Source organism: Mustela nivalis (genome assembly GCF_964662115.1).
Source record: "Mustela nivalis genome assembly, chromosome: 4".
Lineage (NCBI taxonomy): Eukaryota > Metazoa > Chordata > Mammalia > Carnivora > Mustelidae > Mustela > Mustela nivalis.
Window position 1 is genome coordinate 63749374 of NC_139023.1, and position 19389 is coordinate 63768762.

Genomic DNA, 19389 nt, shown 5'->3' on the forward strand with positions numbered 1-19389 from the left:
TGACTGGGAAGGCAGGCCATTCCAAATTGGGGATCAGGAAGGTGTCTCTGAATGTATGACCTTATAGCTGAACCCTGAACAGGAAGGAGCCAGCTATGCAACGACATGGGAAGAGAAGATTCAGCAAGTGCAAAGGCCCTGAGGTTGGAGTCAGCCAAACATTCTAGGACTTTTGTCAAAACAACCAATCTGAAGGGCACGGAGCTATTTTGTTAAGGAAACACAGAAACCAAGATACTTTCATTCTCTAATCTGTAATCTTCCCCTACCATTCTAAATCTTACTAATCCTAGTTACTGCCTGCTCAGTTTCAATACTTCGCCTCTAAGAAGCCTTCTGATTTCACTGCTTTATGGTTTAGAGAATCTGGTCTGTGGCAACATGAGAAAAATAAGGCCAGTAAACTCTGAATGTCTGTTTGTGTGCCGGTGTGTGTGTGTATAGCTATAACATTGCCTACTGTGTTTCCTTCTGAGAATATCTGAGATACATTGTTACTATTTTTTTATTTTTCACTGCTCATAAATTCTTTCACAAAATGAGTGTAGATGACAGCAATACTAGCAATGTAACATGTTGGTCACTCTGGCTCGGGGAGATTTCATCTGTTTGTGAAATCCCAGGTTTGGGGGCACCTGGCAGCTAGACTTCCAAACTCCTTTACTTGCCTCTGTTCTGCTCAGACCACCCTGGCTTTCCCACACCCTTTCATCCTCTCCCTCCGGTTTTAAGTGAGCTCCAAGAGGGCAGGGCCACCTCTGCCTGTCATGGAGCCAAACCCAGCACAGGCACTGAGAATGTGTTGACTGAATGAACACCCTGACTTGTGATGGGGTACGTTCAACCCAGAGGAACCTCAGAAAATAAAATTGCCAGAAGCTGATGAGAAAGAGCTGCCCAAGGGAAGACCCCAGACTCCAGAGCCAGAGCCTGGATGCTAACTCTGCCTCCTCCAAGACCCAGTGTAGTTCGGGGGAGTCAGGAACCTCCGCCCTCCCCCGGCTAGCAGCAAGGCTTAGAACAATCACTTTCTTTGAGCCTCAGTTTCCTGACCTGTGATATGGCAGATAATATTCAGGATTCTTCTGAAGAGCAAAAGAAATGTTTGCAGAAAACCACTTTGTAGGTAGCATGTAAATGATAGTTCTCCATGGTGGTCCCTCCAACAGTCCTCTCCGTACCCAGCTGGACCCTTCCCAGTCTGTACTTCTGCTTCTCAGGAGCCTGTGAGCTGGTTGCCTCTCAAGTTCTCAACAGTAAAGCCCAGCGCCTGGCACCTGATGGGTGCTTAATAAATACATCAACGGAACAATGACCCCAGGTAGGGCACTGCCCCTCTGGACAGGTTTCCTCTTTGTAAGTAGCTAATCTCCTGGGCTTCATCCCCTCTGGTGCCAATCATCCTTAGTTATTTGCTTTTTAAGGACAGGACTAGGAATCACATTTAAGGAAGGTGGGTGTGAAGAGAGACATTGATTAAAAGGTTAGTGCACATTTTTGGTTCCCACTTTCGAATGTTCCAGAATTTATTTTTGCCTACTTAATAAAAAGAGCCATGTCACATTTCTTTAGCTTGTCTTCTGGGATTCTTTAAAAAAAAAAAAAAATTAAAGTCTTTATTTTATACCGCCCACTCCAGCCATCCCAGGACGCGGGTAGGAGGGGGCGCAGACAGGTGGAGCCTGCACCCGGAAAGGCGGGGGCTGTACCGGGCCGCGGGAGTGGCGGTGCAGGGCGAGTCGCGCGGCCCCGATGGTGTCTGGGGTCTGGGGAGGGGTAGCCGCGGAGCTGAGGGGCTCTCGCCCGATGCGGCCCCACGCGCCCCTCCGCAGGGGGCGTTTCCCCTCCGACGGCCCTCACGTAGGGTGGGCTCCCACCCGCAGCCCTGCACCTCCCGGCGGCCCCCAGCACTTACGCCCCGCCCAGTGGCTCCGCCAGGCCCCGGGCCCCTGAGCGGCCCGCCGGCTGTGGGGGCGGGGCCGGGCGGTCGAAGGGGCGGGGCCGGGCGGGGCGGGCGGGCGCTGATGTAATCCGGCGGCTGGGCGGAAGGATATGGAGCGCGCCCGGCTGGCGGGGCGCTGAGGCCAGTTGCCGGGTAACGGAGCGGAGCGGCCGCGGCGCGCCGCCTCCCGCCCTCCGCCGAGTGGCGCCGGAGCCGCCGCCGCTTTACGTAAGGCGCAGGCCAGGGCCGCCGGCGCTCGGCAGCCGCTCGGAGCCCTCGCCGCGAGAGGAGGCGCCCCCGCCGGCCGCCGCGCCGCCCAGCCGCTCGGCAGGTACCGCGGGCCGGGGTCGGGGCGGGTGGGCGCGGGCCGGGGCGGCCGCCGGCGAGGAGGGGCCCGGGGCCGGCCTGAGGGAGGCCGGACTGCCCCGGCGGGCCTGGGGGCTCCGCGAGAACCCCGGCCGGGCCCGGGGCGTGTGGCGGGGCCCGGAGGCCCCAGTCCCGGCCGCTGCGGCTTCGCTCCACGCCGGGCGCGCCGGGGCCGGACGATGAGTCCGCACAATGGGCCGGTGCAGCCGCGCGGGGAGCGGCTCGCGGCGGGGAGGCGAGGCGGGGCGCGGGACCCGGGGGCGGCGGGGCTGGCGGCGGGTCTCTCCAGCGGCCGGCGGGTGGGCGCCGGGTGCATTGCCCTCGGCCGCGCGTGCCTCCGCCCCTCCCCTCCAGCATTGTCCTTTGGGGGCCCGGGCGGGGAGTCCGCCGGCGGGGGAGGGGCCGCGCGGGGCGGGGCGGGCGCTGAGTGACGGGCGCGCGGGCCTGTGGCGCGGGGCGGGCGGGGCGCGGGGTCCGGCGAAGGTTACGGCCGCGGGCGAGAGCTGCGGGCCGGCAGAGTCGCCGGCGCCGGCGGGATGCGGGAATCGCGGGGCCGCGGCGGGCTCGCGGAGCTCCCCGCATCCCCCGGCCCGGGATTTGGGGCCGTCGCGTGCGAAGGGCCGCCTGCCGCCCGAGGGGGTAGCGTGCCGCGGGCAATGCGCAGGTGACAGGCCCGCCGGGCTCCCCGGGACGAGACCCCTGCCCCCCCACCCCCCGCCCCGCCCAGGTCGTGGCCGAACCCAGTTTTGGTTTCTCAGTTTGGGGCCTCTGGGCGACGTGTAGAGACTTAATCTAGAAGAAGGTGTAGGAGATTAGGCGGGGAGGGGACGTGCAGTTCCTTGGGATCATTTAATTGTGATTCCTGCTAGTAATGAGCTGGGTGGGATGCTTGGATTCATTGTCCCAAGTTTCTAAGAATGGGTTTTACATCTTTGGGCCTTTGTTTTTTTAAAAAAAGAAAAGAAAAAAAGATAACCCGGTGGTAGAAGATGGGTGAAGGGATGTGGGCAGGCAGTTTTGTTAATAGGAGGTGAGGTTGTGGATAAAACGAAACAATCAGATCCCTAAGCTAGATTTCTCCTATGCAGTCTGAGACCCATGCCAGAATTCCTGGACCGTTTCATAGACTATGCACTTAAAGCGGGGGAAATCTACCAGTCTGCATCCTGAAGGTCAAATATTCTGTCATTGGTTGTTTTGGATGGATCCATTTTTTTTTTCTAAAGATTTTATTTATTTATTTGACAGGCAGAGATCACAAGGAGGCAGAGAGGCAGGCAGAGAGAGAGAGAGAGAGAGGGAAGCAGGCTCCCTGCTGAGCAGAGAGCCTGATGCGGGACTCGATCCCAGGACCCTGAGATCACGACCTGAGCCGAAGGCAGCGGCTTAACCCACTGAGCCACCCAGGCGCCCCGGATGGATCCATTCTTAAATGGGTCTCAAAATCCTTTTTATGCCTTTTCTTTGTGACAAAAACTATTTCCAAAATTGTGCCTTTGCCTACCTTTAGGTAAGCTCTTTGTAACCATGCCTTATTGTATATACTAGATTGAATTGCTGTATGTGCTAAATAATTAATTTTTAATTATTTCAAAAGTAGTTTACTTCTTGAGTTTGAGCACATGGATCAGTTTTCATGTTTATTCGTTTGGCCACTGGAACATTCAGTGGAGGGGAGATTACTACTCTTAAGTATTTAAATCCATAGGAAGTGGAATTAGAGGGTTTTTTGCTTTTTAAAGAATAGTACGAGTCTTTAACATGGCAAAAACAAGAAGCAAATCTGTAATAATTTTAATGGTAATTAGCTTATTTGTTGCACAAGCTGCCAACATTTCAGAAAATTATGGATTTTTAGCATTTCTCTAATGATATACCTTTACCTTTGCTTCGGAAGCAGTAGGATTGTTTTTTTATTTTGCATAGTGTGCTTGCCTTTTCTCCCTGTTTTAGCAGCATTGGATTTGGAGCAGTTAATGGCCTCTGAGCCAGTTTTCTGGTCTGTAATACGGAAGGAATGATGATACCTGTCCCACAGAGTGCTTGGGGTGATCAGGTGAGGGGAGATGTGAAGTAATTCTGTCAAAAGCCCTCTGCTTTTAAAATACAAGATTAGTTAGTGCTAGTTTGTAAAGCCATAGATTCCTCTCTTGGCTGATGCTCTCTTTAGATTCCTCCCCACCCCTTCCTGTGTACTCTCTGCCTGGCTGCCAGAGTCCTCTCTCCTAAACACAGATCACATCTTGCCAGTCTTTGGCTCAGAGAGCTAAGACTGCCTGTTGTTTGGAGCCTGGATTCAGATATACGAGCATCACATTCAGGGCCCCTCATTCTGGCCCAAATCATCTCTGAACTTTACCTGACTGCTCTCTCACCTTTCTACACTGTCACCGAATGGAACTATGCTCCATTCTCTAAGTGTGCCCCGCTACTTCCTTCTTTGCTTATGTCCTTTTCTCTGATTGCAGTGCTCTCACTCCCGCCCTCTCCCATTTTTAAAAGTTCACACCCCATTTTATGTGCTCTGGAGCCCTTTAGAAACCCTGTGAATGTGAATTATTCACTGCTGCAGTCATAACCCTCTCTTTTGCTTTCATCATTGCCTGCTCACTTTACATTGCGTATGTGAAACTCTGGCTGTGATGGCCATACCATTATTTTGCCCCCAGCACCTTGCTCAGGTGCTTTAACACAAAAGTGTTCAAATGTTTGCTAAATAAAGTCAAAGTCTGTCATTCTCCTTATGTAGTATATTATTATTACTAAGTATTTTAAAAACAAACATAAGAGTACCAGCCACAATGTTCAAAACAGTTTTATTACATTGAAGGTATTTAATACTTAGAATATTTCTTTTTCATTATGTTTGATCTCTCACATAATACCAGGTGGGATTTTTATAGAAACTAGAAACAACCACCTTTCTCTTCTGTGTCTGAACTTCAGGGTACATGAGCCTGCACTGCTGACTGGGAAGTGAGTCCCTTTCTTGGGTAGAGGGAACGAGAGCCCAAGCTTTAAAATACTTCTTAAGATTTTATTTTTATTTATTTGAGATAGAGCCTGTGTGCACAGGAGTGGGGAGACAGAAGCAGATTCCCGGCTGAGCAGGGAGCCTGATGTGGGACCCTGAGACCATGACCTGAGCCTAAGGCAAACGCTTAACCATCTGAGCCACCCAGGCGCCCCAGAATATTTCTTACTTTTGAGATAAAATTGCACTCCCAGCAGATTAAAGCTCTTTTTTTTTTTTTTTTTTTAAGATTTTATTTATTTATTTGACAGAGATCACAAGCAGGCAGAGAGGCAGGCAGAGAGAGAGGAGGAAGCAGGCTCCCTGTTGAGCAGAGAGCCCGATGCGGATGCAGGATCCCAGGACTCTGGGATCATGACCTGACCCAAAGGCAGAGGCTTTAAACCACTGAGCCACCCAGGCCTCCCTAAAGCTCCTTTTTTAAAACATTTTTTGTTTAAAACGCCTTTTTTTTTTTTTTTTTTGGACATTTGTTACAATATAAAAAGTAACTTGGTTTTTGGGAGGGTTATTTAAAGAACGTTAGGGGACACCTGGGTGGCTCAGTCGGTTGAGTGTCTGCCTTTGGCTCAGGTCCTGATCCTGGCCGGGATCCTGGGATTGAGTCCCACACCTGGCTCCTTGCTTAGTGGGGAACCTGCTTCTCCCTCTGCCTGCTGCTCCTCCTATTTGTGCATTCTTTCTCTTTGACAAGTAAATAAATAAAATCTTTAAAATAAATAAATAATTGATTAATTAAATAAAATAAAGAACATTAGGCCTGGGTTTGCAAAACTCGGGTTGGTGTCTTGGCTCCTCTTTTGCCCCTGTGTCAGCTTGGGCAAGTCAGTTAAATCTGTCTTGGACCTCAGTGTCTTTATTCTGTGAAATGAGAGCAGTCTTGTCTGTGCTATTTTTGCTCTGCAGCGTCACTTAAAGTGGCTATACTTTGTGTGTGGCATGTCCTTGTTCAGATAGAAGCTTATAGGATGCCTTTGCCACACATTTGTCTCCCTCATTACTATTCCCAGGCTGGAAACTTGGGTTTTTACGAGGTCCACCCCCCATGTCTCTTTTCCATCAGCGTTTTTCTCAGCAGTTCCCCTAGTGAGCCCTTCCAGTACTCCTGTAGATTGTTACTGTAGGCCTGCTGATGGCCTCCCTTTCTCTGGTCTCCCTGGTCTTCCTGTGTTCTGTTGCCAGAATTGCACAGTGGGTAGATCAGATCCCATCATCCCCGTCTCCAGTGTGCGCTGCAGAGGTTCTCAGCACAACCCCCCCCCCCCACACACACACCGCCATTCTGCTGCACCTGAGATATGGCCTAGCTCTGTTGGTAGGCTTACTTCTACAAAGATTTTCTCCTTAGAGACACTACCAGTTGGGTCTTAGTGGTAAAGAAATCACTGTAAGACCAACGCCACCTAGTCTCCTAGAACTCTCAGCCCTGTCTCTACTGCCCCTCTCTCACCACCTCCACCTCGTATTTCAGCCTAGGCTTCTGGCCACTTTTGTGCTTGTTTTGTCCAATTCCTTTACTCTGGAACATCCTTTGCGCCTTTCTCTTCCTATCAAAATCCTTAATACTGGGAGCTTGGCTTAAATGCTTCTGCTTCCATGAAAGAAACTTCTTTCTGGGTTGTCAGAGTTAACTCGTTATCATTCTTCTCCCACACAGTGCTTGACTGATGCCCCCACTCAGTTATTTTACCTTATGACATTTTAGTGTAGTCTTTACGTGGAGGTCTTTCCTGGATTATAAACTTCTTGAGGGAAGACCGGAAACCTTACCCACTGCTTGATTTCTTCTACTGTGCAGTGTGGTCTTTTATGTAGTACTTACTCATTAAATACTTGAGGGAATTAAGTCAGCCATCCTGCAATCTCTGATTTCAGCAGAGGGGAAGCAGGGTTGGAATGGTTCTTGGTGAGAGCTTCATGCATGCGCATGATGCAGAACAGGGCCAGCACATAATAAATGCTTGGTAAGCAGCAGCTGTTAGCCAGTACTTTAAGCAGGTGTAGAAGACACTAGTGGTTGGCTAAGTTGATAGATTGTATGGGCTGGTTTACTGTAACAATGTTCACAGATTGTTCCTGGGGCATCCTTCTAAGTGTGTGTGTAAAGAAAAAGTTCTCTGGGTTTTCCACCTACAATCCTGTTCTTTATTAGTTTGATACCAAGCAGAGAAGTGCGTACTTCATTGGAGAGGGCTCTTGCATGAGCAGATTAGTGACAGTGGTCCTAAATTATTCTGAGGACAGGCAGACCAGACCTATCTGTAGATGAACCAGATTTTTTGCTTGTGGCTTAAGAAAGTCAGTGGTAATGGGAATTGTCAAATTTCACACTATGTTATTTTTCAGTAAAGCAAATGTTTTCATTTTAATCTTATATGTCTTGTAACTATTAAGTGATAGAATCTCTCTATTTAGAATTTGGAGGACTGTTAAAATTCTGATTTTGGTATTCCTTCCAAAGCATTCTGGGTCACTAGGCTTTCCACATAGCTCTTTGTCTCTTCCTTTGTCTGGTCATCACTGTTACCCCTGGCTGGAGAGGGAGAAACTAGGTAAGGAAAACCAGCTATAATTTCGAAACTTTTTTTTTTTCTTTTGAGATTTTATTTATTTATTTGAGAGAGAGACAGTGAGAGAGAACATGAGCGAGGAGAAGGTCAGAGGGAGAAGCAGACTCCTCATGGAGCTGGAGCCCGATGTGGGACTCGATCCCGGGACTCCAGGATCATGACCTGAGCCGAAGGCAGTCGTCCAACCAACTGAGCCACCCAGGCGCCCCTCGAAACTTTTTTCTTAAAGATTTTTTTTTTTTTTTAATTTTTGAGACAGAGCGAGCGAGCACATGTGCACAAGCATGGGGGAGGGGCAAGGGAGAGGGAGAAGCTGACTCCCCACTGAGCAGGGAGCCTGATATCGGGCTCAGTCCCAGAACCCTGGGATCATGACCTGAGCCAAAGGCAGAGGCTTAACCAACTAAGCCACCTAGGTGCCCCAATTTTGAAACTTTTTTTTTTTTAAAGATTTTATTTATTTATTTCACAGAAAGCATGAGAGTGGGGAGGGTCAGAGAGAGAAGTGGACTGTCCACCTAGCAGGGAGCCTGCCAGGGGATTCCGGGATCATGACCCACGCCGAAGGTGGATGCTTAACCGGTGTCCCGGAAATCTATATATTCCTAATAAATCTCTCTTAAAACCTGTCTGAAAGAATTGTGGATGATAGGGCTATCCCAGTGGATGAACTAGTGTCTGTATTAGATATAATGGCAGCAAGACAGTAGTTTAATCATTACAGTATGCCTGAGAATGTGCTGCTTTTGTTTATAGCTAGAAGTGGGAGTTCTGTGAATACAGGCACTGTAGGTGTGTGTCTGTGCGTGCATGTGCATACATTTGCTCCTCTCGTGACTGGAAGCGAGTTGGGCACTGTCTGCAGTCTTCATGGTACCTGGCACAGGGGAGTGGTTGCTCAGGACAGAGTGAAATGAGCCCATTATCTGTGGAGAAAAAATTCATGGAGCTAAATAAGTATCAGGAAATGTGGCTTAGTGCATTTTCAGACTTCATTTTTGGTGATGCGGTTATTACCTAGTTAATATAGGGAGGTGGAAGGTGAGGAGGGACTTCTTTTCCTTTTCAGCCAGGAGCTACTTTCTAGCTCAGTTCCATTTTCCAGAGTACCTTTGGAATCTTAATAGCCAGTACAGAGCTGTTTAAAAAATTGTTGGCCCAGTTTGGGGATTTATTCAAACCCTTAATTTAATTTATTTATTCAGTCACTAGCTTTTTCTTAGGTGTCTGATTAACATTTTGTTTCTTAGCATCTTCTGTGAAGATTTTAGTGGAGAGAAAGCTGAAATAGAATAGATGCTTTTTAAAAAATTAAAAAAAATTTTTTTAAATAAACATATAATGTATTTTTAGTCCCGGGGTACAGGTGTGTGAATCGCCAGGTTTACACACTTCATAGCAATCACCATAGCACATACTCTCCCCAATGTCCATAACTCTACCATCCTCTCCTGACCTCCCTCCACCCAGCAACCCTCAGTTTGTTTTGTGAGATTAAGAGTCTCTTACAGTTTGTGTCCCTCCTGATCCCATCTTGTTTCATTTATTCTTTTCCTACCCCTCAAACCCCCCACGTTGCATCTCCACTTCCTCATATCAGGGAGATCATAAGATAGTTGTCTTTCTCCAATTGACTTATTTCACTAAGCATAATACCCTCTAGTTCTAACCGTGTCATTGCAAACGGCAAGATGTCATTTCTTTTGATGGCTGCATAGTATTCCTGTGTGTGTGTGTGTGTGTGTGTGTGTGTGAGTGTGTATACCATATCTTCTTTATCCATTCATCTGTTAATGGATATCTAGGTTCTTTCCATACTTTGGCTATTAAAATAGATGCTTTTGGGGTGCCTGGGTGGCTCAGTGGGTTAAAGCCTCTGCCTTCAGTTCAGGTTGTGATCCCAGGGTCTTGGGATCAAGCCCCACATAGGGCTCTCTGCAAAGCAGGGAGCCTGCTTCCCTTTCTCTCTCTGCCTGCCTCTCTGCCTACTTGTGTCTCTGGCCGTCAAATAAATAAATAAATAAAATCTTTAAAAAAAAAAAATAGACGCTTTTTAAATTCTTTTTTTGGTGGTGGTGATTTGCCACTGCTTTATTTGGTTACCACCATAGATAAGTGAGTATTGATTGCATTTTTATTTTTTACTTTTTTTGCTGGTACCAGCAAAGGAGTTTCTTGTTTTTATAAATTTAAAAGCTTTATTTAAAACTGTTAAAGTAGGAGTGCATGGCTGGCTCAGTCATGAGCCAGCACGACTCTTGGTCGTGCAGCTTGAGTTCAAGCCCCATGTTGGGTGTGGAGATTACTTAAGTGAATAAATATTTTTGAAAAATTAAACTGTTAAAGTATATTTTGTATGATTCATCAAAACATTGTTCTAAAACAGCAGCAGATTATAAGATGAAAAGTAAGACTCCTTTCATGTCCTACCCCTCCTGTACTCATCCTGTACTGAAGAAAACATTGATAAGTTTCTTGGGTATCCTAGGCAAAAAAATAAGCCAATGTTTCTAAAAAATGGGGGTCCTTGTCGAGAATGTGTCATGTTTAAGCAAACCTTGAACTTTATGTTTGGGGTGCTCTCCAAATCCCCACACACAGGTCTTTATGTTCACGTCTGATTCACTGTGGCTTTTTTATGTGCCTAGTATTCCATTGTATGAAGGTGCCAGAATTTACTGAGCTAGTTGATGGGGTGGGCTTCTGTGTCGCTGAATACTTTTTTTTAAAAAAGATTTTATTTATTTGACACAGAGATCACAAGTAGGCAGAGAGGCAGGCAGCGGGGAGGGGGAAGCAGGCTCCCTGATGAGCAGAAAGACCCGATGCGGGGCTGGATCCCGAGACTCCGAGATCATGACCTGAGTGGAAGGCAGAGGCTTAACTCACTGAGCCACCCAGACACCCTGAACACTTTTTTTTTTTTTTTTTTAAGATTTTATTTATTTGTCAGGGAGAGAGTGAGAGCAAGAGAGTACAAGCTGGGGGAGCTGCAGGCACAGGGGGAAGCAGGCTCCCCACTGAGCAGGGAGACTGATGCAGGACTTGATCCCAGGATCCTGGGATCATGACTTGGGCTGAAGGCAGATGCTTAACTGACTGAGACAGGTGTCCCTGAACATATTTTTTTAAAGGAATTTAAAAAATATATATTTATTTGTCAGAGAGCACACAGAGGGGGAGCTGCCTTGATGCTTAATAATTTTGATCAAGGGGCCTACATTTTCACTTTGCACTGGACCCTGCCAATTATGTCAGTCTCATAAAGACTTTTTTTTTAAATGGGGATGTGTGGGGCGCCTGGGTGGCTCAGTGGTTAAGCCGCTGCCTTCGGCTCAGGTCATGATCTCAGGGTCCTGGGATCGAGTCCCGCATTGGGCTCTCTGCTCAGCAGGGAGCCTGCTTCCTCCTCTCTCTCTCTGCCTGCCTCTCCAACTACTTGTGATTTCTCTCTGTCAAATAAATAAATAAAATCTTTAAAAAAAAAAATGGGGATGTGTGTGTGTCAAGGGGGAGGAGAGGAAGAGAGAGAGAATCTTTTTTTTTTTTTTTTTTTTTTTTTTAAATAAAGACTTCTATTTATTTGACAGAGAGATAGCACAAGTAGAGCAGCAGGGAGAGGGAGAAACAGGCACTCTGTTGAGCAGGGAGTCCAATGCAGGACTTGATCCCAAGACCCTGGGATCATGACCTGAGCTGAAGGCAAATGCTTACTTAACGGGCTGAGCCACCTGGGTGCCCCAGGGAGAGAGAATCTTAAGCAGGTTCCACAGCCATTGTGGAGCCGGACACAGGGTTTGATCGCACAACCCTGAGATCATGACCTGAGCTGAATCAAGAGTGAGATGCTTAGCCAGCTGACCCCGCCCCCCTACCCTGTACCCTAGTCCAGTAAACATTATTTAAAAGAAGCACCCCTCATCCTCATGCCTCCTTATGCTGCTACCTCTGAGTGACCACCACTAACAATTTGGTTACCAACTTGGAGACTTTACGGAATGCCTTATATAAATGCACCTACAGCATTCTTAAGTGTTCTTAAAAACTACTAATTAAGACTATGTGAGCTCAGTGTGTATTTTGTTGAAAAACCTCTAATCTAGAATGCTACAAACTGAAAAAGTCTTTAAAGGAGCTGTAAAAACAGCAGTAGGAAGTTGGTACTGAACTGCAGTTTTTAGATTTTGTATTGGTTTGTTTTTTTAAGGTGTGCTTTACTTGAAGCTTTAGGGAAACAGTTTAAGTTTCAGACCTATCCCTGGGATTTCATTTTCTGAAATCTAGTAAAATGAATCCTAAGCCCATCACAGGCAAGTCAGGAATGAAAATAAAATTGAACCATCAGTCAGGCTCAGTTGAACAGAGCACCATTAGTGGGTATGTAGGATTATTTGGGGCTTTATTTACTTAAAAAGTGGGCACCGTGAGGACTCTGAATGTGCAGCAGCGGGTGGCTGTGGGTCTGCTGGGCCCTGCAGCAGGTTCTCCTGAGGGCCCCTGCTCCCCGTGCACCCGCAGCCCTGTTCTGTCCTGACAATATGAGTAAGCGAATGGGTACAACTGTCAAGCAACAGCTCCTGCTAAGAGGAAAAATAAAGTGGGAGACGGTTGTGTTGTATAGGGCAGACAAGGAAGGGCTCTCTGCTCAGATGCCACTTGAGCTGAGAAACGAAGGAAGTAAGGGGGAAAGATAGGAGCTCTCTGAGGAGCTGAGCGTCGTCCAGAGGGAGAGCAGAACAGGCGAAGGACCCTGCTTCTGGATGTGTTAGGAAGGGAGGACTAGGGATTTGCTGGTGGGTTGGGTATGGGATTTGAGAGGAGGATGAGGGGTCTGGATGATGCCAAAGCTTTTGCCTTGAGCAGTGGAAACAGGAGGTCACCTTGGCTGACATTGGTAAGGTCTCAGCAAGGTTGTTGGTGGTGAGAATTCAGTTTTTGTGGGTTTTCTTTTTTTTTTTTTAATGACCTATTATAAGTTGAGAAGCCAGTTAGACACCTAACTGTCTTGTAGCTTGATGGCTCTATTCCTGGATTCTTGAGAGAAAGAGTACAGTTTGGAGTAATTGCTACATAGATGGTATTTAAATTCATAGAACTGGATATCAGTGAGGACTGTGCTGTTCAGTTAGTTAGCCATGAGCCACATAGGGCTTTTGAGTGCTTGAATTGTGGCTAGTTTGATTTGAGATGTGCTTGTCAAACATACACCAGATTTCCAACACTCAGTGTGGGGGGAAAAATATAAAATATCAGTGATGTCTTACTCTGATTATGTTTGGGTTGATAATATTGTGAATCTATTGAGTTAAATAAAATATATTACTAAAATTAATTTTACCCGTTTCCTTTTTACTGTGGCTACTGGAAAATTTGAAATTGCATACTGGTGACTTACATCTTGCAGCTGGGTGGTGCTAATGGAGGAAGCGAGTGTTGGTAGGGAAGTCCAAGGACAGTCTGGAGAGCTGGCGGAGGAGGGGAGCTGGAGAAGAGAGGGGGTGATAACAATTGTGGTCTGTGGGCAAGTGAGCCTCACTAAAATTTCTCTAGAACTCGTGGAAAAGAATCAAAGCAGCTAGGCCTGGCCACTGTACGGTCACTGGCTCTTTAGACAGAACAGCTCTCGGAGATAGTCGGGAGGATCAGGATCTTTCCCTTTAACTTCTCTTGTTTTTGGTTTTGTTTTAAAGTGAGTTTCATCCAGACGGGGATGCAGCCTATTCATTGAGAGCTGTGCTGTAACGTGCCCTTTGCCAAAGAACCACAGTCGGTGCACATGTAAGAGCTTTGACGCAGTTCATGCAGGCAGGTGACTCCCATGACCCTCAGAACCTCGGTCTCAGGCACCCTCCCACCTGCAGCCTTTGCCTGCTGTGACACCTGTAAGAATGTCTTCCCTTCCTTCTCCTTCCAGACTGCGCAGAGTGTCTGTCAGCACTCACTTAGGCCCCGGGAGTGGGCTCAGCTACCCCCAGGGAGGACTTTATCATCCCTCTTGTTCAGTTCCTTCCGTCAGTGTGATCTCATGCCCAGGCCGCGCCTGCCCTGAGCGCCTCCCAGAGACCAGGAGCTGGGCCCAGGCGGCACCACTGGCAGGATGTTGCTCTCCACGCTGGGGCTGCATTGATGAGTGTCAGGCAAACATTCCTCCCCTTACACAGTATCTTTGCTGCCCCCGTGTTTTGTGCGCCCATTTCCAAACACAGAAGTGCACATTGAGGAACTGTATTTGTAACCATTTTTCCCCTAGCTATGGGGTTGAAACTGTCATGGAAATGGCAACTCCTCCAGTAGACGTGCCCAAGGCTTGCCAGGGCAGGCAGATGGGAGCTTCAAGAGGGATCGGGTAGCACCCTGCAGTCCGCCCTTGGCTGAAGTGGGGTCAGAGCTGGTCTCGCTCTCCCTCTGACACAAAGTTTAGGGCCGTCAGCTTCTCAAAGTGTCTCTAGGGTTGTGGGGCTGGTGAACACTCGTGGCCAAACTGAAAGCTTTCATTAAGAAAGATAGGCTTAATGCAAAGTAAAAAGGTTTTGCCGTGATCCATCAGAGCCGTATGACAGCAAGGCTGCAGGTTAGGTGAGGGGTGGATGGTGTGGTGAAAGCAGCAGCAGCTTCCCAGCTGGACCATGGGGGCCCTGGGCTGCACCCATTGCAGGCCCCCGGCTGCATCTGTAAAATGCAGAGGTTTGGTTTAGCTCCGTGTTTTTCCATGCTGTGAAAGCCGTGCTTGGCACAGAGCAGGTGCTCAGATGTTTATTGAATGAACAGATAAATAAAAGGATTCTAGGTGTGAGGCAGGGGTGGATGGGGAGAGGGGATTTTCGGCACTTCTCGTGCTCCTCACCTGTGCCCCCATAAGCTGTTTCAGGTGTAGTATTGGGATTTGCTTCTTTGAGAGATGTTTGAGCAGCCCTAGGTTAGGTGATGTCTTGGAGTAAAAGTCAGCACGCTCCTGACACTGAGGCCTGCCCGTTTCTTTCTCCTCCTGTCCCATCCCATACACTTTCCAGAAGGCAGGGTCGCTGGAGCAGAAATGGCCTTCAGCCGTGTGTCGGTAGGAAGTGCTGCAGGAGTTTCCCAGGACTGCTGTAAGGAGTGCCACGGTCTGGGCGGTGGATAGAGATCCTTGCAGTTCTGGAGGCTGGGGGTCCGAAAGGCCCGTGTCAAGAGGCTGGGGTCCTGGGGAGGTGCTGTGGAAAGGCCTGTCTGTGCCTCTTTCTCAGGTTCTGGTGTTCCTCAGCTTGTATGCACCTTATTCCTGTCCATCTCTGGCTGCACGTGGCCTCCTCCTCGGGTCTCTGTCACCATTTCCCTCATCTTGTAAGGGCATCAGTCATTGGGTTAGGGGCTGAACAGAGGTAGCTTGACCAGTGTTTAGAAGAGAGTGGAAAGAAGCTACTAGTTGGAAGTGACTCTCATTCCTTGGATTTGGATGAGCATATCCTTGGATCAGCATATCCACGTTCCTAAACCTGGAACGTAGAATTTCCATGGAGTGGAAATGTGGATTCTGGGCCATCGCAGAGCAGATGGATGACGTGGGCCATTGAGGATGATTTTTTTGAGCCTGCAATTAAATGACATTCTCCTAGCTTTAAAATTACTAGAGAACATGCCGCCACTGCCCCCCAAATTAAGCTGCTCTGTCACCCCCACTGTGTCTTGTGGAGTCACCAAATGGTGGTGGCTTCTGATATTTATATACAATTAAGGGTCACTTGAATTTGATGGGGCAGTCAGTTCCTTTCTTAGTGTCACAAGGTAGGGTCTTTGGAAAATGGGTTCTCTGGAAAACAGTCATAGGCTGTTCAGCATGCTGATACTGATTAAGAAGGACCCACAGGGGCGGTGCCTGGTGGTGCTGTCAGTTAAATGTCTGAGCACAGTTTGACTCAGGTCATGAGATCAAGCCCCATGTCAGGCTCTGCATTTATGATTCTTTCTCCCTCTGCTCTGCCCCCCGTCACTGGCATGTTCTCTCTTTCTCTTTTTCCTTATAAAACATTTTGAAACTTCTTTGTTTCTTTCTCTCTTTTTTTTTTTTTTCTTTTTAAGACTATTTATTTATTTGATAGAGAGACACAGAGGGAATACAAGTAGGGCAGAGGGAGAGGCAGAAGCCGGCTCTCTGGTGACAAGGGAGCCCGACACAGGACTCCATTCCCGGACCCTGAGATCATGACCTGAGCTGAAGACAGACGCTTAATGACTGAGCCACCCACGTGCCCCATCTTTCTCTCTTAAAAAGGGTCCCTGGAACAATAGCTCAGTCTCAAAATTTTGGGACCTATTTCATGTGAATTTAATATTCAATCCTACCTTCCTTTCCCCCCGTTTGAATTTGTCCTGCTTTGATGATTTGAAGGATTCCTGAAGGCACATCCTTGGTCAGGTGGGACTGCGCACAGAACGTACCTCCTGGACAGCCCGAGTTAGGTACAGACCATTGCTGTGCAAGTCCTTCCCTCTGGGGCCGGAAGGACCCTTTGGGTAGCTGTAGGTTATTACTAGACAGTCTGCAGCGGTGAGGAGCTTCACTCTGGGGTTAGCTTAGTCTGCTTTCAGATCCCAGCTCTTCCTCTTACTTGGTGTTTAGAGAAATGAAGTTTCTGTTCTAAGTTTCTGTGTCGTCATCTGTACAACAGGAATAATTACGTGTCTACCTCATGGGGTGTTGGAATGCAGTGAGCATGCATGTAGAACCACTTTGGTAGTAAATTCCAGAAACATAATCTGCTTCTGCTGTTGCTGGAGGAAAACCACATTTATGCTATGAGAAAGGAAGTACCTTTAGTTCACTAACTCTAGACACCGGTGACTAGGCAGCTATAGCTACGATCTTAGCAAACTGCAAGTAGAAGGCAGTGTTGCTATCCGGTAAAGGAGGTCTACAGAAAACCTATGGACAACATCAGTTTTTTTTTTTTTTTTTTTTTTTTTTTTTTTTAAAGATTTTATTTATTTATTTGACAGAGAGAAATCACAAGTAGGCAGAGAGGCAGGCAGAGAGAGAGAGGAGGAAGCAGGCTCCCTGCTGAGCAGAGAGCCCGATGCGGGACTCGATCCCAGGACCCTGAGATCATGACCTGAGCCGAAGGCAGCAGCTTAACCACTGAGCCACCCAGGCGCCCGACAACATCAGTTTTAATGAGGAAGAGTGGACCCATTTCCTGTATAGCCGGGTACAGGACAGAGGACACCCTGCTGAGGCCGCTTCTCTTCATTGTCTCGCCGAGGTGACAGTGGGCCAGCACAGCCAGAGGATGGCCTTGCCCTCTCCAAGGATTGCTGCGCTAGAAACAGAAAATTATCTGGGAGAAAAGTGCGGTTACCAATGGGGATGGAGGGCTGATCCATCAGGGACACGGGCGCAACTGGGTTTCCACGTAGGAAAACATGCAGTTGGGGGCCTGCTTCACTAATCCTAGATACAGGTTACTCACAGGTGGATTAAGAATGTGATTGTGTTATTAGATTTTACAAGGTTGCACTGCGGTGACCGAAACCCCGAATCTCAATGACTTAAGCACCGGACAGTTCTTCGAGGCTCACATCACGCATTGGCAGCTGCCACTTATAGCTATGGTGCCCTTCCAGGTGTCCCCTTGTCCTGAGACCCATGCTGAGGAAGCAGTCTCATCTGGGACACGTTCTTCCTTTCATAGCAGAAGAAGCCAGGCCTAATCCCATGTGATCACTTTTAAAGCTGCTTGGACATGGTATAGGCCATGTCCACTGTGATCCACTGGCCACACCAGTCACAGGGGGCAATGCAGGGACATGTTCTCAGCCTGAGGGAGGCACTGCCAGTCCATCCCATGCCGATGATGGTGGGGACTTGCTGTGGAATGGGATGAATGGAACACAAAGGGTTGGTTGGAAACAATGATTCTCTTTGCTACAATATGAGAAAAACTTGAATACTTTTAGAAGAAAGTACAGACAAGCCTCTTTCTGACCTTGAGGTAGGGAAAGAGGTCTAAGGCCTGTGTTCTCAAACTTTTAAAGTACATGGCGGGGGTGCGGGGGGAAAGGCATCTTGGTGTCTCGGTTGTTAAGCCGCTGCCTTCCACTCAGGTCATAATCTGCTGGGATCCAGCCCTGGGCTCCCTGCTCCACAGGAAGCCTGCTTCTCCCTCTCCCACTCCCCCAGCTTTTGTTCCCTCTTTCACTGTGTCTTTTTCTTTCTCTGTCAAGTAAATAAATAAAATCTTTTTTAAAAAAATAAAGCACATTTGGGAGTGCCTGGGTGGCTCGGTCCATACACATGTGACTCTTGTTCTCAGGGTCATGAGTTCAAGTCCTGCTTTGGGCCTAGAGCTCACTTAAAGGAAATGAGTACATTTGTCACTTGGGGAACTTGGTAAAACAGAGATTCTGATTCACTGGCTCTGAGCAAGATCTGACAAAGTCTACCACCACAGTGACCATCTCCTCTCTTAAACCCTACCCTCAATTGCTCTTGTAGTAAAGTTCTCAGACCCTTGGGTAGGGGGTGGGGGTGGAGAACTGGTCTGTAGGTAGTGACTGCTGCATAAACTACACAGGTGTTTGACCTTTTTAGTGAGGGGTTGAAACAAGGATCTGTAGCACAACTCCGCCCAAATCACTCCTGTGGTTCTAGTTACTGGTCGTTAGGTAGCACCTGAAGATGCATCTGGATAAGATTACCCTTATTTATCAAATATTTCTAGGGATTATTACCTTTTTTTTCCAGAGGTGTCTGATATCATATTCACCAGAGTGGAGAACTTACTACCAATCCTCGAATTAAATATTTCATGTGATAGAAAGCTTGACCAGAATCTATATGAAAAGTGTAATCAACTTCATATGTAACAGGAGTCACTTGAAAGGTGACTTTGTGTTCAGTGTTTGGATTCTTAACCGTTCTTGTTTATATCCTTTTCTCAGCTGTGCATGTATATTGCTGTTGTGTTTGTGAGCGTACATGTCTGCTACTTTTTATTTTATAGTTATCTTTGTAATGTTCATGATTTGAACATATCAGTGAAATATAAAAAACATTAAAAAAAAGATTTTATGTATTTATTTCACAGTGAGACAGTGAGAGAGAGAATACAAGCAGGGGGAATGGGAGGGGGAGAAGCAGGCTTCCTGTTAGCAGGGAGCCTGATGTGGGGCTAACATGACCTGAGCAGAAGGCATACAGTTAACCAACTGAGTCACCCAGGCACCATCAGTGAAATTTTAGAGTTTTGACATCTATAGAGCTCTACAGATGGTCATGCCGAGTCTGTTCTTTGAGGAGAAGTGTTTTTTCTTTTTTCTGAGATTTTAAAATTTGGGGCACCTGGGTGGCTCAGTTGGTTGAGCGTCTGCCTTCAGCTTGTTTTATGGTCTCAAGGTCCTGGGATTGAGCCTCACTTTGGGCTCTCTGCTCAGTAGAGAGCCTGCTTCTCCCTCTCCCTCTGCTGCTCCCCCTGCTTGTGCTTGCTCTCACTCTCTGTCAAATG

At 47.7% G+C, this 19389-nt stretch overlaps 1 protein-coding gene and 1 long non-coding RNA gene across 4 annotated transcripts in view; one reads left to right on the forward strand and one right to left on the reverse strand.

Moving 5' to 3' along the window:
* The first annotated feature begins 2011 nt into the window (after nt 1-2011).
* The window catches only part of KIAA0232, an 85745-nt gene continuing 68367 nt past the window's right edge, over nt 2012-19389 (forward strand). Inside the window, exon 1 of one of the 3 annotated variants that reach the window (XM_082727490.1) lies at nt 2012-2273. The gene's annotated coding sequence lies outside the window, so the exon portion shown is untranslated. Of the gene's footprint in view, nt 2274-2807; nt 2973-19389 lie in introns of those variants that run through there. The other 2 variants (XM_082727489.1, XM_082727492.1) reach the window with 2 other exon arrangements.
* On the reverse strand, nt 7924-16825 carry LOC309863064. Its single transcript, XR_014310877.1, has 3 exons — nt 16232-16825; nt 13308-15479; nt 7924-8838 (listed from the first exon to the last, which is right to left on the reverse strand). It is a non-coding gene; the product is annotated as an uncharacterized lncRNA (long non-coding RNA).